The sequence below is a fragment of the Columba livia genome, chromosome 4 (assembly GCF_036013475.1).
Source record: "Columba livia isolate bColLiv1 breed racing homer chromosome 4, bColLiv1.pat.W.v2, whole genome shotgun sequence".
Classification (NCBI taxonomy): Eukaryota; Metazoa; Chordata; class Aves; order Columbiformes; family Columbidae; genus Columba; species Columba livia.
The window spans coordinates 73,214,393-73,239,641 of record NC_088605.1 but is presented as its reverse complement, the minus strand read 5'-3'; the positions used below and the strand labels follow the sequence as shown (position 1 = coordinate 73,239,641).

At 36.6% G+C, this 25,249-nt stretch overlaps 1 long non-coding RNA gene across 7 annotated transcripts in view; it reads left to right on the top strand.

The window, feature by feature from the left end:
• The window catches only part of LOC110356328 (uncharacterized), a 244,019-nt gene that overhangs the window by 28,850 nt on the left and 189,920 nt on the right, over nt 1-25,249 (top strand). For all 7 annotated transcript variants that reach the window (XR_010472583.1, XR_010472589.1, XR_010472584.1 and 4 more), the window contains 2 exons: nt 8,575-8,680; nt 11,762-12,034. This is a non-coding gene — a long non-coding RNA (uncharacterized LOC110356328). The remainder of the gene's footprint in view (nt 1-8,574; nt 8,681-11,761; nt 12,035-25,249) is intronic.

Sequence of the window (25,249 nt, the reverse complement as noted above, 5' to 3'; positions counted from 1 at the left end):
AAATAATTTGGGTTTGATTGCAGAAACACTTGTTGAAATCATAATTCAGTCAGTGTACTACTTATGTTCTTAGGGTTATGGCTGTGCATAAATAATTGCAGGATCAGCACCTAGCATTGTGAATTCTTTAATGCAGAACCTTATTGTTATTTATCTGTCTACAGTTTTTCACAGTAAGATTTCTAATTCCTCTGTCCTCTGTTTGCGTTGGAATGCGTATAAAACTCAGAGTTCTATATATTTCTATATTATGCATATTACATATAAAAATGAAGTTATGTCTTCTCCATTTATAAGTAGGACCACTTTTCACTCCCTGAAATATTTATTCTCTCCCAGCACTGGTGAGGTAGGAGAATGCTTGTGGCAGACAAGGGAGCTAAGGAAGCGAGATATGCTCAGATTCTCATTGTCTTTTAAATATCTATCTTCCATTAATTTTCATTACCTAGTTTTTTTTGTCTGGTTACAGAAAGCCTCTGACTAAAGAGAGAGCTGTACCAAGATGGTGTGAGTCCAAAAGGCATGCTTTAGTATTTGGAGGGCTATTCCTCCAAGTAGCTGCATCAGTCTTATTTCTGTAACACTTGCTTAGAGGTCATTTCCTAAATTCTGTTTTGTTGAATGCTATCATTTCCAAACTTGCACATATATGAATGCTGAATTTTAGAAATCTTAAAGGAAAACTATTTCATGATTTTATATATAACACCTGTCACTTCTTTATCCCTAAAATGTTTGCTTTGTGGCCTTTTTCTTGAAGAAATTTTCTTTTACGCTGGTGTATAGGGAATTAAGAGGTATATTCCCTATAATAATGATGGATGAGGATCTTAGTACAATCAGGGAACACAGAATAAGATTCAGAGTATTTTTCTTCTCAGTCATTAATTTCTCATAGCAAACTCAAAACTAGGAGTAAGCGTGCTCTAAACAGAGTGCACCAAGCCAGGTAGTACTGAAAGAAAATAAACCAATGGACATTTGAGTTGCACAGTAGACAAATTCTGCGCTCCTGTGTCCACAAATGGCAGATATAACAGTGTCATTTGGGCGCTGGCTGAGAAGCATGGTTAGCAAGCATGCTTGCTAATGAGTTTGAGCAGGCGTTATTTTTGAGGTCCAAAAGAGTAATATGTTAAACCCCCTTTAATATTTCTTTAATTCTATATTCTCTTGGGGCAGCCATTGTATTTAGAAGTGAAAGGTAACAGTCTTCTTCCTGTACTCATTCCTTATTCCCTCTGACCCTGCCATAACATACTGTACCAATGGTGTCAGCCCATGAGTTTTAGCAAACTGCTCTCTGTACCATCCTGGTTTTCCAACAAGGGGTCAAGATGACAATAAAAACAGTGACAATATTTAATTAAATACTCCCCTAGGGACAAAGAAGTAGCTTTCAATCTTTCAGAGTTACCTTCAGCTGGTAATTCAGTACTTTTCCTTTTGACACTAAACTGAGCCCTAGCTGGTACCATAGACTGGGGACCCCATGCCATTTGCGGAGCCAGTAATCCACAGAGGAAAACTTTGCAGCCCCAGTTTCCATTGACAACACTTTTCCAGCAATGCTCTTAATCTAGCTCAGTGCATTCTATTTTTCTTTATTTGTAACTCTAACCCTGGGGGGCTGATCAGTAGATCAGGAGACCCCAGCCACAGCCTTAGCGGTTCTTACAGGAATATTCTTCAAACAGCCCTTACTTGTACTTGTCAGGCCCCCCACTCTAGTTACAGTGCTGCACTTTCTCTGAACTCTGATCATTTGCCTGAACCTAGCCAGGGACCGCCCTGCATTGAGATACTTGATATTCTTCAAAGGAAAATAACTTTTGCAGCTCCTAAAAGTTTAATCCTAATTAAAAACTTTGTAAGAGATAGAAAGGAGACGTCTACAAATATGTACAGTTAATAAGAGGTTTGCAAATCCCATGGCTGCCCAAGAGAATTTGATACTGAAATAAGCTGTGAGAGGAGGAGGAATTGTATATGATACTGATTTACTTTTGAGAATGCACTTACGAAAGTAGTTATAAACTGTTGTGTGTTCTCCATGGATTACTATATCAGCACTAATAAGCTATGCCTTGAAGCTCATTTGAATTAAATTCTGAATGATAAGAGGGAGACTCTTCCTCTGTTAGATAAGGGTCCTTCAGGACTCTGAGTATGGGACAAGGCTGAGGGGAAGGAGATGTGATTCTTTAATGATCACATAAAGCTGTCTTTCATAAATGGTAAGCTCTTCTGCTTACCTTGCATGGATCCTTCTGTGCATGGGGCGAATGAAATTCAATGTGACAAAGATCAGGTTCTGTATGGAATGATTTTTCTTTGTCTCAGCTTGCTTTAGTTCTCAGAAGTGTTTGAATTTTAGCTTTTAAATATTGCAGTATAAATGGGTAAAATCTGAAGTGACTTGCTCAAGGATGGAAAGGAAATCTGAAGCAGTACAAGTTCTTTAAATGAAAGACTTGGGTCCCACCTATCCAGTGGATTAACTTTTCTTTCTCAAGGTCCTGTTATCTTCTGGGAACACTGTAGCCTGGCTTGATGTAAAGTCCACAAAATTATTGAAAGTTGAAGCTAAGTGTTTATTAGATAATGATCAGAATCTTCTAAGGCTTTTGGTTTTTCTTTTGCTTTGGTTGGATCTGAATGAAATAATCTGGTTTGAATTAACTTCATATGTCTTTAGTCTCTTTTAATGTTTAGTAGATGCAAATTATCATTCAAGAGTACACAGAAGCTGGCCAGTAGGCTGCAGGAGATTAAGTAAGCAAAAGATTAATTAATATTTTTCCCCTACCTCCTCTTCACCACTTGACTAGTTGTTGGGAAACTATTTGTTCCCACAAGCCCTGCTGCCTTTGAATGAAACTATTTCTATCCCCTGCCTTTGTGCAGTAGGCTGAGCATCCCTTCGCAAGTTCTGTTGCATATCATTTTACAGATAAAGCATGGTGTCTGGTTTTAGAGTGAAGGGCTTGCTACTTCTTCAGCACTTAAAGCATTGTCAGCGTTTTATAGATGCATCACAGTTTACTAGGATGAAAACAGTCAGTTGAAAACCAACTGTGATATGAAGCAGCAAATGAAGATGAAGAGTCAGAGTCCAACTGAAAAGTGTAGGAGAAACTTTTAAATCCTAGTTCAGGTAATTAGTTTTTTCTTCACTGGCCAACACACTGGAAATGATAAACGTGAATTTATAGAAAGTGTTGTCAGTTGGATGCTGGAGTGAAAAAATACCTTACAGATGATATAATAGCTCCATTGCAGTGGTGTCGGCCAGGGTTTCAAAGAATGAATACTTGATGTCAGTAAGCGTAAAGCCGAACATGTAAATTTCTGGAGTACCAACATGTTCGTGTTCCTCAAAGACTTCCTGAATGGTTATGAGAAATGATTCTGAAGCATGGTGAGCTGCTGCTGCACACTAATGATATAGTAGTGTTGTAAATGCTGCAGGGCATTGTGTGACTTCATTTCAGTGTAGGTGTATTTTTTTTTTCTGTTTATAGTTTGTTTCATGAACAGACCAACATAAAAACCAGGTAGCAATTTAACACCATGAGCTAGTAACACAAGGTAAACAAGGCTTCTCTTCTGCATTGCAGAATATTATTTTGTGGGGAATGTTGCAAGACTATTTCCTAACTTCAGTCCCAATCTATGTTAATAAACTTACACTACATCAACAGTTTTCTTAGAGAGTAAACTAATTTTCCCTGTGGAAGTGCAGTAATAAGTATTGACTGAGTTAAATTACAGACACAGATGTATTGGAAAGGAACTTTTAGCCAGAAGCTATGAGGTCTGTGAACTAAACTGATGATTGAAGCAATCATTCTGTCAATGATGTGTTCTAGCAGCTTGGCGGATGTTTATTTCTGCACGTTTGGTATAAGTAGATATCTCAATGGAAGTAATATTCTAATGAAATGCAATGAAGATGCAATCTACTATATTTTGCTTTAATCTTTTACAAGAGTAGAGACATTGATTGTATTTGGTCTAATTGCAAATTACTTAGTGAAAAGGATATTATATTTTTTTGAGTTTTGTTTTAACGGAAAAGTCAGAACCCAGGTTTTACTTGTCAAATCAGCATGAACATTGCTCTGGAGAAGGAAGTGGACAAAAGTCTCCAGTGCAACTTATGTTCTGTGTCAACTTTAGTTTGAAGACTCAAACAGCGCAATATTGCAATTTGACCTGGTGCTTGAGGGCTGGAACCCTTAATTTTTTTGGGAACAGATAAGTTACTTGAAAGTAGTAGCGTAGCCTTGAAGCGCTTGTGTGATAGGATATCAATGCCCATTCAAAAGAAAGAGGGGAAATTTATTAATATAGGAGTATGATAATAGTATATGAAAGAAATCTTCTCTTAATTGCCTAGAAAAGGCAAAAGCATGATGTATAATGTTAGGTTACATGGCTTTTGGTCGCAACTGAGGTTTTCTTTTTTGTTTTCTTCTTCTCTTGAGCTCTGCTGACCGTGTTTCTGTGCATGGTGAGCTAATTATCCATTTCAAGTGGTTGTACTTGCATACAGTGCAAAATTCAGTTGTGATGTATTTCTAGACAACTTGTTTTTACAGTAAGGCCTAATCATGATTTTCATCCCCTAAAGATGTCTTTGAAATACCATGTTAGTAATTAACACTGGAAAATAAGAAGCAGACTGAGGAGTAAATTTTATTTCCGTAGTGTTTATAAATGAGACTAATAGTACCAGTACTCATAATAGGGGGAAAATAACGGGAATGGGAGGGTAAATTAAGATAACAGAGGGAATGGCAAAATGGATATAATAATCCAGATTGAACATACAAGATTAATGGAACACAGTGGTGAAAACTGAGCCTGATTTTGTGGAATGCCTGGGGATTCAGTAATTCAGTTGGTAGTACTACAGGAATTAAAACTTCGGGCGAACTATGAAGTTCTACCATCTAAGAAGTCCAGCTGGGTAATGGGGCAACTAAAGTCCTGGCAAATACGATCATACAGGGAACCTTGCTGTCATATGCAAAGTTGGCAAAGCAATGGTTTTCACAATGAAGCCCTATATGAGAGTGAGTGCAAGAGGAGTTTCTTTGAGCTATGTAATGTGTGTTTTGAAAATCTGTCAGATGAATGCATGTATGAAAACTGACACAAAATGTTATTTTCATCTACACTTGTTCCTACTGTTGGTTTTTAAATCATGTGAACCTATGTAATCTTTTTCCTCATGTACTACATGTAAGCTATAAAGAATTACATGTCCAAAAGACAGACAAACTGTAAATAGTGACCTAGTGAAACTCTTGTAAACTGAAGTTGTGTGGCATTCACTAAGATGCTGTGTAGAGGGAACTGCTCAGTCTCAACAACAACAAGTTATGGTTGAAGTTACATTACATTAATCTATCATTTAAATATCCAGGTTCAGTAGTCTAAGTTTATATCAATACAGATTTATCATTTTCATTTGAGGTTGAAATCTGGTTTTCTGTCATATACATTCCTGGTTTTGTATTCTATTCTTACCCAGTTTCTGCCTATCATCTTCAGCTAAACAATTGTGTGCCTTGTGTGAGAGACTTTTTAAATGATTTTGCTTTTTACCTGTTCGTAGACTTTTTTTCTCACAAACACATAGTAACGTGAAACAGCCATGAACTGATTTATGAACAGATAAGTTAGTGATTATTGGTTTGAAAAAAAGGATTGATAATTCATAGAATTCTGATCTCTTCTTACAGAAGAGAATTGTTTCTGGAATTTCAAAGATAGAAATGCTGAAAGAAATGCTGAATTTTCTCACACCTGAGCATTCTGTGGTAGGAATTTTGCCTGAGTTCTGAATAAAGCCTTAATCTTGATCTAATTCCAAACTACTATTAGTGTTTGCTTTTAAGTTGGGAAAAAACACCCCAAATCCTTTAAAAAAGGCACCAGCATGGCATGAAGTACAAGCATATTGATTCTAACAAGATATTTCTCTCTGCTGATTTGTCTTTCTATATCTATTTGTCCATTCTTTTCTCTTTATTCATGAAGAAAAAGCTTTAGCACATTCTCCTAGCATTAAAACTTGAAAGAATGCACTTCTGCTTATTACCCTCGAACTATTTTGAAGAAAGCAAGGGAAATATGCATATTTTTACTTAAAGTTAGCTTTTTTGTTGTTGGGGTTAGAAGACCCTGAACTGTGGTCCACTTCTCTCTTTTTTTTTTTTTGTGGGGTGTGTGTGGTGTTTTGGGTTTTTTTGTTAAGATTTTGGGGAATGATTAAATAAATTCTTGCTTTGTTTATACTGTCTCAAGAAAGGTTAAATTTCCTTTCTTTCACACGACTGTTGACACTGTAGGCTTAAATGATTTCCTTTGAGGCAGCTTGAGTGACATTGTGTCTAGGAGAGATTTCATTCATGTCTATCAAGGTGCTTTTCTGTTTTGAAGGCTGAAAAGAAGGCTGAAAGCTTGGCCGTATACTAAAAATACCATAGTGCTTTTGTGCATTAAGAACAATTGTCTGTTCCAACTCAAGATGAAAAAGAGTGCTTGAATACTTTTTTCTGGAGAGAGGAAAAAAAATACAATTATTATTGCTAAATGAAGTATTACATCTTATGGCACACATGATGAGTATAGTACTTATTTAAACAAATGTATGATCCTTGTGATTATATGTAAATCTTCAAAATGCAAGTCACTGATATAACATGCTCTGTCTGAATTTGTAAATTATTAAATCGTAGCTGCATGGTAGCAGGTGCTGACTTACAGCCTCAGTGACACATCAGGCCTTTTAGTATCAGTACAACTGTTGAATTGCTGCAAGCTTATAGGAAAGGAGAGGATGGATCATATTGCAGATTTACAAAATACCCAAGGAGTGTTTTCTCCAGATGAAGCCAAAGGGAATACCATTTCTTATTGCCACCTTTGATGGTAAAGAGCTCGAGCTAAAGTGTTTAAGTGAGAGAGGCTTATGAATACTTCACTATTCTTGAGAGCTCATAACGGATGAATGACTGTAAATCATTCTTAGTTTATCAGCTCTGTTGATGAGATCTGGGGTTGTCATCTATTTATTGACCCTTGTCTGAAATATTTGTGAAGGTGTAGGCCTTTTGTTTGTGAAGTGGTCTACAAAGAGCAGATGCTGGAACACCTGGTGCTGGAGCAAAGGATTTCTCCATTGTTTGCAGCCCTGTTAGTCAAATCCTTAGAAACCAAGAGGCTTATCATTAGTATAGAAATTTGAATGTCTGTTTAAAACAATGCTTTGTGTCTTAAGGACTATTTATTAGTATATGTGGAATCCTACTTCCCAAAATACACTATGAGCTATTTTTTATTCTTCTAGAGTTTTCATTAGGCAAGGACAGACCTTGAGCTAATGAAAACTACAATGGTTTAGCTGAAATCCCCAGCAGCCCCAACTTTTACTGTGAATATCAGCTTTCCCTACAAAGCTTAATAATTATGAATAGGGTTGTATTATGTGATTTATTGTTGCTGCCTAACTGGGCAACAGGAGTGTTCTTTTTAATAGTATAGAAAGGAATGTTTCCCACTGACAATAAATTCAATCTGTGAAAATAATTAACTTCCTCTGTAAATACAAGCAAACATTAGTAAACTGTCTTTATAAGCAGAGCTTTGAATTAGTGCCGGTATGTGGATCTGAACAGAAGGCATGTGGTCTACAGAGTTTTTAAACTAATACAGAGCCTGCTCATATCTCAAAGGCATTGAGTAGGATTTTATTCAAAAGTAGCTTAGTAGAAAAACTTCAAATTAAAAGTTCAGCCACTATGCTGAGAGACAACACAAAGCATAAAGCTCCTGACAGTATTAATAATCAAAAAATAATCTAAAGTTGCTAAATTAAAAGTGTGACTTTCCAAAGACTATTGATATTACTGAAGGAAAACATTTTTTACAAAGAAAAGGCAGAAAGGAAGACAAGTTCAAAATCACTTGTCTCAGTTTCTTCTAAACATGACCCTTCAGGCTTAAAACAAATCCCTATCTGATAAATGTTCCCTCCACATCACTCTTATTGTAATCAGAAATGAATTCCACTAATGATAGCTTCCACACCAAATAAAACTGCTGCTGAACTGTTTCTTGCTGCTTCTACAGAGACTGTGGAACAAAGTCCTTTTTCAGGTGTTTATTGGGGTGAGACAATGGGGATGGAGGAGTGGAACACAAGATGACTGTTATCTAGAGTTTGGGTTGACCAAGGAGAGAGTGGTTAGATTCTTAGCTTTGATAGTAACACCAAGCTTAATGTAGACTAGTGCACTCTGCAGTCTCGCGTGTCTGCAAATAGAGGGAGGGAAATTGCAGCACCAATAAAGTGGCATGTTGATCTAACTATGACTTTGGTGCCATTAACAGGATTTTGGATGGATCCAAGAAGGCCACTGTTAAGGCATCTTTGTCTAATGAGTACTTGAGTACTTGCCTGTATTCTTTTTTTTTTTTCCTTGCTCTAATATGTATGTGGTACTGGCTTTAATCCCTACATCCCCCTTTAATTTTTTTTTTTTGGTTACTTTACAGCATAGAAGAGAATGTGGTTTACCCACTGCAATCTACACTGGTAACACAATTTCTCAGCAGATTCTTCTCATGAACACCAGCAAGGACTCCTGCATAAGAAATTATTGTGAGTTCACTTTTCATTTTTGGCCTTTTTTCCTATTGTCTTTGCATCTGTAAATAGCAATTTATCAAGGGATAGAACCAGTCTTGCCTATATCTTGGCATGTTCTCTTAGAAAATGCAAATCAAAAATTCAAAACAAATATAGTAACTGACCTTATGAAATGACTTAATGTTTTCTGCTTTTTCTCTTTGGATCTGAAAGCAGAACTCCGTTCTAGTTCATATTAGCTTAGGAGATCTAGAAGTTTATTCTGTCTTTTAGGAGGCAAAGTTAGTCTGAGAATGAAAGAGGATTTATCTTTTCAAATATGTAGTAGTTTCTGTCAACTCAAGCCTAAAACATGGGTAAAATAACTTAAGTCAGCTGATCTGGCTGCTGCAGAAGGGAACAGGCATACACATAAAATTGTCCACAAGATTCAAGCCTTGAAATTGGTATGGATAATGTATTGACTTATTACTGTAAACTCCTCCCTCAAACAACACCATTATTACTCCCCACCCTCACAACACAAACAAAAAAATTCCAAAATAAATTACTGCTCACCTGAAAACTTGAATTTGGTTTGCGATCCTCTATAAACTAATATTTAGGTAATTGCCAGTACTCATGACAAGTTTTTGTGAATTTGTCATGAAAAAATTAGTCAACATAGAAGATAATTTTCTGTTCATCACTTGGTGTTGATGACATGCCAGTCATGCAACAGAAAGAATTATTTAAAACTTTTATTGCCAGAGTGAACAGAAAACATCTTTAGCAGGTGGAATGAGTTAATTTTGTTTGGAGATGGCTCAGGGTAGAACACAAAGACTACATCTATAAGAACTTGCCACATTTTATATCTGTACACTATATATACTTCAAGAATGGTCATACAGGATAACGATCATATCAGAAATATATATGGTATCATAAACGAATAACTAAAATGGTCTCAGTTGAAACTACTGAAGAAACTCGTTTGAGAATTTACATTAGTATGTATCAAGAATAGCTTAATCAGTGCATGAGCTAATAAAATACAAATGTTTCAAATATTTCTTCTCTTGTAAACGAAACTGCTGCTTTCTTTAGAGTTTCTTCAGGGAGCAAGAGCTGGAGTCTCAGGTTGAATTTTCATAGCTGCAACATACTTTGTAAAGCTATGCCCTTCTATGTGATGTTTTATTTTTTTAAACTTATTTTTCTGGACATGATTTCATTAGACATCAAATTTTACTTTTTAAATTAAAGCAGAAACAACAACGTCTGCTGCAGATAGAAATATCACATGGAAAAGAATCTGTGCTAATATAAAAATGTAGTAGAAATATTTTGTATTCTTGCTTTGAGTACTGTTCCCACCGCTCTACTCTTTGCATTTTAAGAGTGACATTGGAAATCAAACATTACGTGAAAAATGATTTTTTTTTTTTTCTTCAGAAAAGTCAGATAATCATTATTTGTATCTCTGTAGAGAAAGGGTGGAGACCTTTGAAAATATGAACAAAATGAATGTCCAGCTCATACCTGGTCCTTATATTCACATCGTTTGTTCTTAGAATACTTTGGAAACTCTAAAATTGGACTTCTGCTATTTTCCTTTAGAAGGGGAATAGGGATGAGACCATCTTCCGTAAGAGTGGAGGATGAAATGTGCTACATCTTCTGATAACTGTGGTACATGTGGAGTAGCTCTGGTAGAGGGGGCAATGGTTTTAGTGCATAGTAGCGTGGTCCATCATCTCCAGGATGCCTCCTGAGTTGTTGCTTTCCTTACCTCCACCTTCCTTCCCTATTGCCAAGGTGCATTTGTTTTGCAGAGTTTGCCTCAGTGTGAATAGGAGAGCTCTCAGTCTGGGAATTTAACAGGTGTGACTTTTCAAATACTGTGTTTATGAAAAAGATTGAGCAAGTAAGAAAGTGGGAACATAGAAGAACTTCATAAAGCTAAGGGACAGGCTACAGATTTTGTACAGTGTAATAGTAACAGTTTTATACTTGTTGGAGAATGAATTTTTGAATGCCTTTGAACACAAATGTATGAATTTAGCCTTTAGACACTAATTCATTAAATCTAGAAACTTTTTTGAATAATAAAACTCAACTTGACAATAGATGAATCATAAGGATTAAAGCTAATATTTTTAAATGGTAAAATTTAAAATGATAGACTGGAGGTTACAACTAAATTGTTCATAGACAACTGTGCTGCATGTTTTCAAGGACAATTTATGCAGGAAAAATTACAGATGTTCAAACAAAGTAATTCAGATCTTATAAGAATTAATCAAAAAGAATACAGAAAGATAGTATCTTAAAGTAACTCAGTTGCCAACTGATCTAATTCAGTATGAATCTAAAAAAAAAATCTCCCCTGAGAAGGACAGGAGCTCATATTCCAGAAGACAGTGAAGTTTTCTATCTTTATTTAGCAATGACATGTTTAAGACCAGTTTTCCTTGCCCTTTTCCTTACTAACATAAAATTGTATCTACACAGAACTGTCTTCCAGGGAGAAGAGAGTGAGATGGTAGCGTCTCATTTGAAAGCATCTATTGATTGTGGAACAGTAAAATCAAATCCTTTCCATCTCTTTAATTAGAATCAATGGAATAGAAATAACAGTAGTGTGATTTCACTGTAATCTCTTCATAGTCTGATACATAGACTGGTACAAGGATAAGTCGTGTACAATCAAAACAGGATACACCAGAAAACAAAAGGAGTCAGTCCTTGTACCTTGAGTGTAAGATAATGTTGAGACATAATTCCCACACAAGTTCATTGAGTAGAAACTGAACTGACTAGCAAAAGGCAGCATCTCACTGTAGAACCAGAGTCATTTAGTGGCTGCTCCAAGGTTTTAATAGTTAAAAAAGCCCAAACAAACCCAAAACAATCTAGCTTTGAAACCCCCAAATTTTTAGCTCTCTGCCAGTTAGAGACTGGCACTCTGTACTGGTTTTGGCTGGGATGACTTAATTTTCTTCATAGTACCTGGTATGGTGCTGTTTTGTATCTGTACTGAAAGCTGTTTTAATAAAGCAGGGATGTTTTAGCTATTGCTGAAGGGCTTTTCTGCTTTAATTATTGCAGAGTCAAGGCCTTTCTGCTTCTCACACCACCCACCAGCGAGTAGGCTGGGGGTGCACAAGAAGTTGGGAGGTGGCACAGCCAGAACAGCTGATCCCAATGGACCAAAGGGGTATTCCACACCATAGGATGTCAAGCTCAGCATATAAAGCTGAAGGAAGAAGGAAGGAGTCACACTTTTGGAGAGATGGCCCTTGTCTTTCCAAGTAACTTACGTGTGATGGAGACGGGCTTTTCTGGAGATGGCTGAACACCTGTGTGCCCATGGGAAATATGGTGAGTCAGTTCCTTCTTTTGCTTTGCTTGTGGGCAGCTTTTGCTTTACCTACTAAGCTGTCTTTATCTCAGCCCACAATTATTTGCACTTTTACCCTTTGATTTTCTCCCCCATCCCACTGTGGGAAGTGAGCAAGCAGCTTTGTGGTGCTTAGCTCTCCACCAGGCTTAAACTGCAACACATTCCCAGCAAACTTCATTTTTGAGAAAAATCTATTTAATTTGAAACAGACCCTGTATTTTAAATGAAAAGTCGTAACATCCTACATAATTTAGTAGTATGAATGGATGTGAATTATGGGAATAATTTGTACTAATACAAACATGATCACAAACTCATGTTAGAGTCTGACTAGAGAGAGTAGCTTTTTGGGGGCTTTTCTAACTCCTCTTTGACTGAAATGTGGTGAATACTAGTATGCCAGTAAGTTAGATGAGTTTATATTCTTCCAGGATTAAATGTTTAGCTAATTAATCAAATTGCGACTATTGGAAGAATTGTATTTCTTAAAGACAGCCCTTGCCACTCTTCTTTGCTCCACTTCTGTACATGTGGATTCTGTCTTCTGTGACCTTGAGATGGACAAAACTAAGTCACTGAAAATTTTTGTAGACATGCTGATGAGAAAGGCTATGATAATGCTTGCATCAAGCTCCATGTAATCTCAAAACTGAGTACTTTTTAATTTCAAAGAATATACAGTCTTAGTGAGATATTTAAATGCAATCATGATTACTGAAATTATCACACATAAGAGAAAAACAAGAGAAAATACTAAATATATCTTCAGAAAACATTAATCTGAAAAGCAACTTAAAGAAAGCAACTTAATTATTTCCTGAAAGCTATTTTTCAATAGCAATGGTTTAGTGCTGGTAGTAATGTTCTCATAAATATTGACGAATGTTGTGCCATCAATACAGATGCACAATCAATGCACAAATACAGATAGACATTGTTAAGCACAGTCATGTTTGGGAAGGTGGGGAAAGCTATTGGAGAGATACAGTCTTAATGTGAACAGAGGCACTTACTAGGACATATAAGTACTCCTACTTTGTGGCCATAAGATAATTACTGATAATGCAGTGTAACAACAGTTTTTTTTGATTAAAAATTGATATTGTGTGTGGAAGAGGGCTCTTATTATATCACTTTGGTTATATCGACGTGGAAATTTCCTGGAGATGTAGTGCACTACAAATGAGGTAGCATTATGGTACTGTGCCAAATTTCAGACATATACATTAGTTTTGTGGCCACATTGCACACTTGCAGAATCCTGAAAAGGGTGTGTCTACAGATCTGCTTCTTTGTTATTTCGGAGGGTGATGCAACAATATTTTTATAGTAACAAGACAAGTTAATTGAAGGTGGTCTCTATTTTAACAAGACTGAAGTATGGTTTTGTAACAGTGGGCACTTAGTTGGAAGGTTTAGGAGATTGCCTGACTGTGGAGGTGGATGTGTTTCCAACTGAACAGACACAATGATGAACCTCCTGCCAGGAGTTGCTTTTGAGGGAAGGAAGTAGTTCTTGCAACAGTGTATTTTTAGACAGTATGCTGCTTTTCAGGTATTGTACACTGATGTATAGTGTGTGAGAACTCATCTGTTTTCACAGTTTAGAAGTGTGAATGGACAAAGCACCTAATGGAGATCAAATGTCTGACTTGGCAACTGTTTTATTGCATAGCTATTAAAAGGTTTTGAGGGGACAAGAGCAGAAGCTGAATCCCAGTTTTAATTTCCTGTGATTTGTTAATATCTGTGTAAAATGCCACTTGATGCTACAGATATCCCAGAGGTAGGACATGTCTATACTAAACCTGTCTTTACATCGTTAAGCTTGTTGTTTTCTTGATTTTCAGTATCCTGTAGGTGCTATGGTGAGTCTGAGATATGTCTGTCACCAGCTCAGTCTTTCACTGTAGATGCTTGAGCTATGAAATTGTTTCAGCCTTCATTCAAGTCTGTAGCTGTGACAGCTATGACATTCCAAATGAATACTTTTTTAAAAAAATACATCTATTCTATCTTCAGTTTTCACTAAAACCAATCAGCGGTGACAATGCTCTGCTCCTTATGGAGATACTGTGAGAGGAGCAAATACATTATCAAGAATATTCCTGCATGGATTACATGCATGACTAGCTTAATATCTGCTATTTTCAGACAGGCAGGAATGAATTTTGTGAAATCCCAAAAGCTAGAATGAAGACCTGAGGTATTGCTTAAAGAAGATGAATAGTAATGTTGCCCTTATCATTCTATTTTGCATTTTGTTTTAATAAATGTTTCTTTGGAGCATGGAAGGCAGATTAAATTGTAAGGGAGAAAGTAGGGGGTACCATGCTTCTTCCAGATCTATTTCGTGTTAGAAGAATTACGTTTGAGGGGATAGAATTCATCCCTGATTTCTGAAAACTAACACTTAACACTTCCATAGTGGACTGGGAAGCTCGTTACTTGTCATGCACTAACATGATTTTTCACTGCACCCTTTTATTTTAAAATCAGTTTTTCAGGAGGAGATCTTATGGCTTATGTGCCTGAACCCCTGGCATTATTTGTCTAATCTGAAATATTTTAAAGTACTCTACCTGTAGCCACTCTAAAGTCTATTATACCTTTTCTTGAATAGATATCCACCTCATTTCTCTTTCTCATTGCAACTTATGCATGACCTTACTTGTCTGTACAGTGGAAAGCCAGAAAGGATTTGTATTTCTAAAGCTGACTGTCAGGCTAGGAATATCTTTATAATCCTGTCTGAATATACTTTGTCTCCCTGCATTCTAGATTTCATAAACACCCCAAACAAGCCTGTGTACAACTGCAGTAAGAAGTACATACACAGTGCAGGAGTTCCCATGACTGGATGCAATGTTACACAGTCAGAAGTTTTAAAGGCTTGGTCAAGATTCCTTTTTCAGGAGTGTTATAACGCAATTCCACCTGAAATGTGTTTGGATTTATCAACAGTCTATCTGTAACCTAAATTTGGAGTGATTTTTTTCAAGAATATTACCATTCACCAGAAGTTGCTTATGTCTACAGCAGCAAGGGCTTTGTAGAGCCCCATAACTGGTGCTAAGGACCTGACATTCATGCTTTGTTTTTAAGGGGTAGGAGGCCACTTCAGAGTAGGTTTAATCTACTACTGTTATGGAATGTCTGCTACTCTTTGGGGTGTGTCCTTGTGTTGCTCTTCTCTGGAAGATAAAACTAAGACTGCTTGGAGGTGTAATCCAAGTGCTGGCTGGTAGGAGTGGAGTGATTAAAAGATTTGTTTCAAAAGTACACTCCTAATTAAAATAAAAATGCTTATGTGGTGTGCACCTGTGCATCAATTGAAGCACCCACAACAACTTGATGCAGTAATGTAAGATGCAAGTGTTATGGGTTTTGGGGTGTTGGAGAAGAGCAAAAGAGAGTGGGGAACCTAACAGCAGGTCCTTAGCAGTCTGTCTTCTGTCCCTAAATAGGAATAATTACCATTCTTGACATCAAGTCTGTCTTAATGGCCTTCAATGAAGGTATTGAATCTCAGTTGTCTCTGGTAGAAAACAAAGAAGGTACATCAAACAGAAGAAAAAGTATTGGCTTATAATTAGAACAAGAAATGAATAAGAAAGGGGCTTCATGAACAGCCTCTAGTCTTTACTGGAGCTACTGTGATGAATAAAATAGAATTAATTAGGTTTTCTCTTCTGAAAACTGCCAGGAAGGCTTGAACAATGGAATGCTTTTAATCTTCTCATTTAAAATATGTTGTAGGGATCACTCATGGAATGCTCTAATTTAAATTATTTTGCTTTATGCTAAACAGATGCAGAGAGGCACGTAAATTCTAGATGGATCATCTGACACATGGCCATTTTTCTCTCATTACTTGTTTGTGTGTTTTAGTACTTAGATGAGCCTAGAAGGGTATAATTTATATATTTTAAAGTTGTATTAATAATTATGATATAAATGTTAGTAACAGATTAAAAAAAGCCTGTAGGCTAACTTGGTGGTTTTCAAATGTTTTAATGGAATTCACTTAGAATTCAGATGCTTTGAAGCAAGATAAAACCAGTCATTTAAAACAAGAAGCAAAACAACACATTTGTGAAAATAATTCTGATCAGAAAGTCCATTCAATAGTATTCCTTTCCAAGTTTATTTTAAATTTGTTGTGCCCAATTTAGAAAAATACACAACAAAAGAAACCATTGTGTCAAGTTCTGTGTTGAGAGAAATCGATGCCAAGAGGCAAACCCAGACCTGAAGAGAAATAACAGTTGATGTACTATCACACTTTTTTTTGAGGGTAACAATTGTGCACCCTTTATGACTTTCTGCTAGTTATGATACTTCTTCTGTTGTAGGGCATTATATGTTTCAGTACTCTCAAACCCTTTAGGAGCTAGTTGGTTGCACTTCTGCCTTCCTGTTCATTTTCAAGCTAGTCCTTATCTCTATCTCAGTGTTTTCAATATTTCAGACAAATATCTTGGATTTCTCAGTCATTTAGTGTATTTCCTCCCTTGCTCCTCAGCTGTCTATAGCTTTCACTAAGACAGACACTGGGCTATTCAGCTTTTTCTCAGCAGAGTGTGTTTAGCTGTTTTGTTTCAATACATGTCCTGACAATTATGTTTCTGAAGCTTAAGAGGTGGGACAAAATAGATTTTGCTATACATCTGTGTGACAGTTTTGCAGACTAATTTTGATAAAGATGACTATGATGTATTTACCTGTTATATGATGCCAAATACCTTAATTGTGAGACTGGAAAAACGAGAGGTAAAAATAGAAATATTACAAGCCGCTAACTCAGCAATAGTATGTACGTGTGTGTATGACACCTGTAAGTTATGACCTGCTAATATATCCAAATATTTATGCCCACATATCTAAAACTGTAATATTAAACCATCTGTTTAATTTCTTTTTTAAACAAATGCTGTATGTCTATACTGTGGAATTCTGTTCCAAACGTTCTGGCAGCTGACAGAGTATTTTGCAGCAAGGCTGAGGCAGATGGAGAAAGCAGGGTCTGCTGCTGGTGGGTGGTGGTAAAAGAATGCTTGGAGCAAAGCTTGTGGGTCAGGGAACAGCTGGTGGAACCCAGGTCTTGTTATCTGTTGCAGTCACTGAAACAGGGAGAGAGAACTGACATACAGAGACTTCCCATAACTTTTTACCTGTCTCTATTTCCAGACTTTGAATGATAATATTGTTCAAAGCAAGAAGGCTAAAAATGACTCTGACAGTAAAGCAGTTACAGCCCTTCTAAATTAAGAAGTCGGTCATAAACACCAGAAAAAGCTTTGGGCAAAGAAATCTCTCTGTTCTAAAATGTTCTTATATGAATATGGGTGGAGGCTGAGGTTGAGTTATGGCTGATGGGAGTTAGTTAATGAAGAGCCCTCACCAGGGAGCCTCTCACAGTGCTGGAGGCTGGTTGAGAGCTCCTTGCCACAACAGCTCCAGAGAAGAAACGGTAATATTAAATTTAATTTCTGTTGTGGCAGTGGTTTGATATTTACCCTCCTTGGGTGGTGTACAAAGACACAAAATGACTTCTGGGCTTGAGAGGTGTGAAACTTTCTTCCTGCGACAGCGCCCTGTTGTTATTGTTACTGGTTTTTCATTTATCATCAAAATGATGGGACTCCTTCCAACCAGAACTGATGAAATTGTTAGTTATTGAAACAATTCACTGCAAGAATTTCAATGTATAGCTTTTTGACAGTTTTGATATTCCAGACAGAAAAAATTAGTGGCTTAAATTAGTAATTTTATAATATTAGCTATAAAAGAACAGACAGAAGCCTGTGGATTAAAACATTAAATGATTTAAGTGCACAGAAAGCAGAATTAAAGCAAACTAAACTGGTATGTCAATTTAGCTGGTATTAGAAAACCAATTATTTGTGTGTGGGATGACATCTACATGGTTTTTAATTGAGCCCTAAACTTTGAGACTTGAACTGTGGAGCACTTATGTGTATACCATTATGAAGAAATGGTCAACGTTACATGTAGTAGACTAATAGAAAGATTAAAGTCCTGAGGGGGTTAAAAGCCTTGCTAAAGCACATGCAACATCAAGGCAAGCTTGTTACATTTCTAGATCCATTATTCAGCTTGAAAGAGTAGTAAAATTGGAAAAAAAAAAACACAACACAAAACCAAACCAACCAACCAACAAAACCCGAACCCAAGAAACAAAAAACCCCGAACACAAACACATAGAGAAAGCACTGAGGAGAATACTGCTGTTGTACTGCTGCAGATACTCATATGTTGTCAAACTATGGTCTCCAGCTACCTCACATTCCAACTAGTCTTACAACAGGTCAGTTCTTCAACTCCTCTGAAACAGACTCAATTAATAGTTTGGACTTGTGTACCACGAGATCCAGGACTATTTTAGAAGTTTTCTGTATCTGAACGTATCATCTACTCGTAATGATGAATCAGCCTAAAATTAGTGGGGGAATTTTCATAGATGTATAATGTAGTTGTCTTAGATTTTTGTAACTAAAAAACCTGCATATAATACTCTTAAAACATCTTTATGAAAAATCCCTGGAAACCTTTTTTTCACAGGTTTTCTTTGACCTCTATAGCTCAGTAGGAAAGCCTTTGCTAGCAATGATTCTTACACACTTTAGTAAAGCATTTGTACAGACACTCAAGTCCAATTATGTTAAAACAAAAACCCACGCGAAGATTTTTGGTCTGATTATAGTCCTGCAAAAAGAAGTTTTAGTTTGGGATCAATTTTAATAATTGATATTCCAATTACAAAATAAATGTATTGCCTAAACATTCTTAAATTGCTTCAGGTATCTTGGAGTCTGCTCCCCTCTAACACACAGACAGTGTGTCTCATCCTCAGATAGACTGTATTTACTAATAGCCCTAAGAAAGCAAGAAGTATTAGACGATATGTAGTCTTAACCTTGACTTCAGAAAATCTGAATGCTTTTTACTACAGAAGGTATCCATACTTAGGCATCTACAACGTTTTCAGGAAACAATTTCAATTGTTTATTTCTCCAAAATATGTGTCTAAGGTATAAATTTGGATTATTTAGTTATTTTAATAATTCGGTATTATCATTTCTAAGGACAAGGAAAGTCTACACTCCAAGATGGCTTTATTTTTATATTGCTATAATGTGAGCCCAAACAATGTGACAGTGTCTGGAAAGGATATCAGAGGTTGCTCTGTTTATTTAATTTTTTTGCTTTAAAGAACTTAGTGCAGAAGTTGTTTTTTATCTGACATTTTGTTACGCTTCCAAACCTGATTATGAAAGACTGGAAAATATATTGATCATATATACTGGATTTTTGCTCTCGGTATCCTTAACCTTTCTTTGATCTACTGATGAAAAGAAGTAAACAGCATGTTAAAAGCATCGGTCCCAGGAGGACTTTTTAATATTGCAGCATTCAGACAGGAACTAATCTCACTAACTGTATATACTACTATGGGTCATCTCACTCAAGGTGCATCTTTCCTTTCAATTAATTATTTTTGCCATGTTAAATTATTCAGTGTGAAAGCCAGTAGCTTTTCCATAGTCCAAAGGGAAGAGGATTGCATGGGTTTTCTTTTTGTAATTGCCCTTTATTCCCTTGTCTGAAATAATTGATGTAGCAACTGGTAAAAACACAAAATTCTTTTGTTACTGTATATGCAGATTTCTGTGAAAATCCTCCAGCCCTTGTCCTATGCTATAAAGGCAAACTTCATTTCTGACTTCATTTTGACTTAAAGCTTTGTCTTCCAAGCCTGGTGGAGGTTCTGATTTATTAATCGTTTAAATGATAAAGCATCGCAACTAAATTCTGCCTTTTTACTGCTGTGTTTGGAAGACAGCATATCCTAGAGAAACTTTTGCCTAGTTTATATATTTGTTTGGCCTTTTAGGCTGTTACTTGCCTGGAAATTCTGGAACAAGAGCAAGAAAGAACTTGCTACTCTTTTAGTCAATAAAAATGTGTTTTTGCAGAAAACTGGCTTTAAAGTTATAGAAATAATTTATTGGCATGGAGATGCTTTAATGACATTTCCTCCTTTGCATTATGCAGGGGACATCTAAACGAATTTCTATGCTTTTTTCCGAGAATCTTTCCCCAGACAAATTGCTGAACAGCTGTCTTTGCTGTGGGTATCTGTATTCATTCAGAATAGTAATGTACCAATATCGACTCCTTGAGCTTGCATCTGTCTGCAGTGTAATTACTTCTAGCAGGTTATAGGAGGTAAGAAAGCTTTGTTTTCTGGGGACTCAAATCCAGAAACTAAGCTGTGAGGCAGAAGAAAAACATATGAAGAATGTGCTGTGACATGGAACAGACTAAGTCTAATAGTTGCTGAAATTGGGTAAAGGAGCAAAAGCCTAAGACGAAGGCGCAGGCCCAATTCAGTGCTCAGATACATCAAGCATGCATATTCCAAGTCAGTCAGGATTGTCACCAGCTTCCAAACTACTTTTTGAGGGAAAGTAAATAGGGTAGAATTTGATAAGCCGAGTGGCTTGTGGAAATGTTACATATATTTTTAAGTTATTTTGTAGTTTTTAATCTGTCCACCACTATCATGTAAGTGCAGTCCATGATCAGCACTGCAATGTCAGCCTGATTTGATGCCAGAATGAAAGTTATTCATCTGCTTTGTGTGGTTTGTGGTGACAGAAGCAGATTGCCACATTAACTCAAGGCAGTGCAAAGCTTCAGTGTTTGTCAACACATATTTTATCTTGCATTGATGAGTAAGAGCTCAAAGGACTTTTGCCACATGTATCTTAACAGTGCTCAACTATTCTACCTGTCCCTGCCAGCACCTCCTGCAGTTTTGAAGATGTATTATTTCTGAGACTCTGCACTGATGTGGTACCATTCACCACCGACTCCATTCCAGACCCGTTTCCCAGTCTGTTTTACCCATTTCTGCATTGCCAGCTCCTAGCCTGTAGCTCTTGATCTCAGTCATGCCTGTGCTCTGAAGCTGTTACCCTTTCTTTCTTGCAGCTGTGGAGGCTACATGCTGAACTGAAAGTTATTAATTGTACCTGTTAATAAACCAAACAGGGCTTTACATACGCAGGGTTACCTTTAGGGCGGGCAGAGCAGCAGGATTTTCTAGCAGAAAACAAATTTGCTTTAAAAAAATACTCCAGCTTTTGGTTTCCAAAAGCAAGCAGCAGAAGAAACATGTAGCCAGTGAGGCAGAAAGTGACCCTCACAGTTGTGGTAACTATTCATTCAATGAATTAAGTCACTTATCAGTATTATTTTCGTCTTTGTAAACTTTTTCACTGATTCATGTATAAAAGCCTGCCAAGTTGAAGAAAGTAACCTCTGAAGTAGGAAGACATGTTTAAAGAAGGGACAAGAAACATGCAGAAGGGACAGTTTTAATAATTTACCTGTGCAGGAGAAAAAAACGGACTCAGCTGACTGATGACAGTAAACCAGATTTAGTTTAAAAAGTTGTTTTTCTGTCCCTCGTATCTCAAGGATGTGGTTTTTACCTGGCGAAAAATCTGGAGGAAAACAATTCTTGGGATTTAATGGAAGCATATTATGTAACTATGAGAAGATTCAGACAGCAACTATCCCAGGTTGACTGCTAGGAACATGGACTTGGGGACTGTGATCTGAGTTTTGACAACACTACTACTTAAGCTGTCTTAACCCTGTGTCTGCTGCTCCATGCCTTTTGTTCTTGCTTTGGTTCCATCATCTGATCACTAGTGGAACTATCTTTCTGCAGTGACTCAATCTTTTCTTTAGGAAACAAAATCTGCTGATTTTTTTTATTTTTATTTCCCCCCCATCTCAATATGATCAGTTCTCTAGTACTACTTGTTTGGAAGATGCCTGTAGAAATACCCCTGCCAGCAGAAGGGGTATCTAGAGGTAGGAGTCACTTTTTTTGTAATAGTGGTAGCTCAACTGCAAGTCAAGCATTCAGTGTGAATGACACAAGTTATATCTTGATTGGGACTTGAGCTTTGACTCAGTGGAACAAAAGGATGATCAGATTTTTTTCATAGTTAGACACGGGAAATATAATCCACTTTCTCTTAAATTAGTATTTCTCCACACTACACAATGAAACAGGATAAATGTAGAGTCCTGATAAATCATTACCATGTAACCACAGAAGTATAAATTGCAACAGTAAATTAATTACTTTAATTCAGACTTGCAGTCTAGGATGAAATAATAATTTAAAAAATCATCATTCCTTCATTTGAACTAGGATTTAGAGGCTGAAGCCTTTGAATGCTTCCAAGTTTTCTGTTGGTTTAGGCTGAATATCAGTTGCTGTCAGATATTGGAGTCCAGGTTTACTATGGTCTTGGTGAGTTGGCCTGTAAAGTGCAGTATGTAGCAGTATGTAGTTTCTGTGAGGGAAATAATTGTGATAATTTGTAAATAATATAAATGTTTTTAGCAAAATAGTTTGGTTTTGTATCAGATGCCCTCTTCCCTAAAGCTCAGGCTCTGAAAAAAGTGTGTCGAGAGACATGAAGTTGAAGACAATGCATTAAAGAAAGAAATATTGCAGGTTTACTTCTATTTATTAACATTGGTGAGCTCCAAGTTCTCATTTATATGGATAACCCTTACTGTCTTGAGGAACTGCACTGACATCAATTTATCCTTGTTAATTGAAACTTCTTGTAAGACTGACTGGGCCCTTAGGTGCATCCTTAAGGCTGTATTAACATGGTTTTACTATTGATTTCAGATGTCATCTAGGCTCAGCAATGACACCATGATATAAAAGAAACAACACAAGAAAAGAGAAAGGGTTGCTTTTACAAATTGCAAAGACAAAAAGCTCAGGAACAGTAATGTATTATTTTTCTATATAATTAAGTTCCATTGACTGAACTTCAGGTTTATTGTCAGAACACGCCTGTAATTATATGACCATCAATACACAGTAAATAAAATTTGTTCAGCAGTTCATTAACTCAGATTGTATTCTTGACTAAAGCTTGTCTCGAGTGCTTACTGGACTTTGTGTGCCAAAATGCACTAAATAAGACATTTCTGGGAGAAGCCAATGATGGTGGTTGCTGAGATATAAAGAAATCTTCCAAGTACTTTTCTTCACCTTTGAGATAAAACCAAAGTTGGAAGTAGTCTCAGCTCTGTGAAATGTTTCCTGATTGAAGAAGTTCATTTATGTTCTCCGGCAATGAAAATTAACTTACTTTCCTTGGCATAAACTATTTAGTGACAACTTTAATTAATCAATGTTTTTGTCTGAGTTTAGAAAATATGGTTTGAAGGTATAAGAGGCTGGTTGTTGCTTCTAATAGTGAATTTCAGATTCCATATTGAGGACAATACTTTTCATGCACATTCAAACTTGAAAAACATATACCAAATAGGAAAAGGCTGTTTGAAAGATTATTTACATATTAATTAAAGATTCTTTGGCCTGTAGGAGACAACACCTTGTTGTTGGTCTGCTGCAGATTTTCTTTGGTTTTACAGTAACACACAAAGGATAATTTAAGAAGCTCTTTTTATGTATCAGGTCTTTGAGAAGAGGTACTCTACTGACCAGATGAAGAGCAAATACTGCTAGCAAAAAAGTGAATACATAGTGATGGAAAGGTGCAGTTCAGTTGGAGCTCTTATTCTGTGCATCTGTAATATACATTGAGACAGTATAATTTTTTTCTGAGGCAGTCAATGATTCTCTATTAAGTAATGCCACATAAAGTCCCAAAAGAAAAAAGTATGGGAATGGAAGTAGTGGCTCAAGTAGTACCCTTGGTTAAATCAGTAAAACTCAAGATGATCTTTGTCTTGCTGTTTGCCAAAGCCAGAGCAGAAGGTAAACCCCAGACCAAACATTTTATCCTGTGTATTCAATGAAAACATAGACCACTAGACTGTTTCTTCTGGACAAGGAGAGACTTATCTTTAATTTCAGAATGCACATTATTTTCTTGGAGCCATTTAACCTGAATGTCAAATGTTTGTGACGCGAGTTCTTCCCCTCACTACTAGAATACTGTGTTACCACAGGAGCCTCACTAATATGTGCACTGGAAATGTGATGTGGGCATTGGTTCAATTTCTTTTAGCCTCTTGATGGTGTGCTGTTCATATTTTGCCTGGTACAGCAGTACCTCTGCTTTGCTCTGTGTGGTTCAACGGGTGATTTGTTTCAAGTTTCTTTATCACAGCAGAATGACAGCCCTGGACAGATTTTAATTAGTGCTTTTTACAATAGTGCATGTTTACTATAGCCTCTGTCTATGAATTAATGAGATTAGGGACACAAGCAAAACTTTCAGTTGCTGCAAGTTATGTTAAACTGGTAGTAAGTTAAATATCTAAAATGAGAAGTTTTCCAGAGGTGGTAATCACTGAACAGCAGGACTCACTTTGGAGTTCAGTGCCTGATGGTGATTTCTGAATTAATTTTAGCAACCATCGATGACAGCTTGAAATCTATCACATTAACAATTAAAGACATCTCAGTGAGTAAACCACTGTCAAATCTGCTAATGTTTGGTTCACCCATTGCAAAATAATGAGAACAGCTTGATGACATATCTAATCATCTGTGACATGTTTGATTATAAAAAAACCCCATCACTGTGAACACAGTTTTTCTCAATTTGGAGAGGCATAATTCTTGACTTCTTAAAAAATAACCAATTACATGGCTATGCATTTTTTGTAGGAATTAAAATTAAACCTAGAGATTTGCTAGAAACGTAAGTAAATAATTGATATCATAAGTTTGCAAGACATCCTGATTTATATTCCACTAAAGTTCTTAAACATTTAACAACAACAGACAGTTTTATTTCTCTCAAAAGAATCTATAAGAGAGTTCCCTGACAACTCTGCAAAACTGAATGTGCCACAAGCTATGGACACTTAAGGATAGGGAGGGGGCCCCGGTGTTTGTCTCACTGTCTAAGAGGTGCTACTCTCAGTTATCGTGATGATTTTTGTCACCCATTCCTGTCCATTTTAGAGACTGTGCTATGACTACAGCTCTAGCCAGAGGGTCATGCCCCAGAAGAACACTGCATAGAATTCTTTGTGCTCCATTACTCTTTTTCTTCCTTTAACTTTGTAGAGACCAACCTAAATACAGTGATTTACTGTTGGATGAATTAAAAAAAAAAAAAAAAAAGTGAAGCAATCCAAGCGGG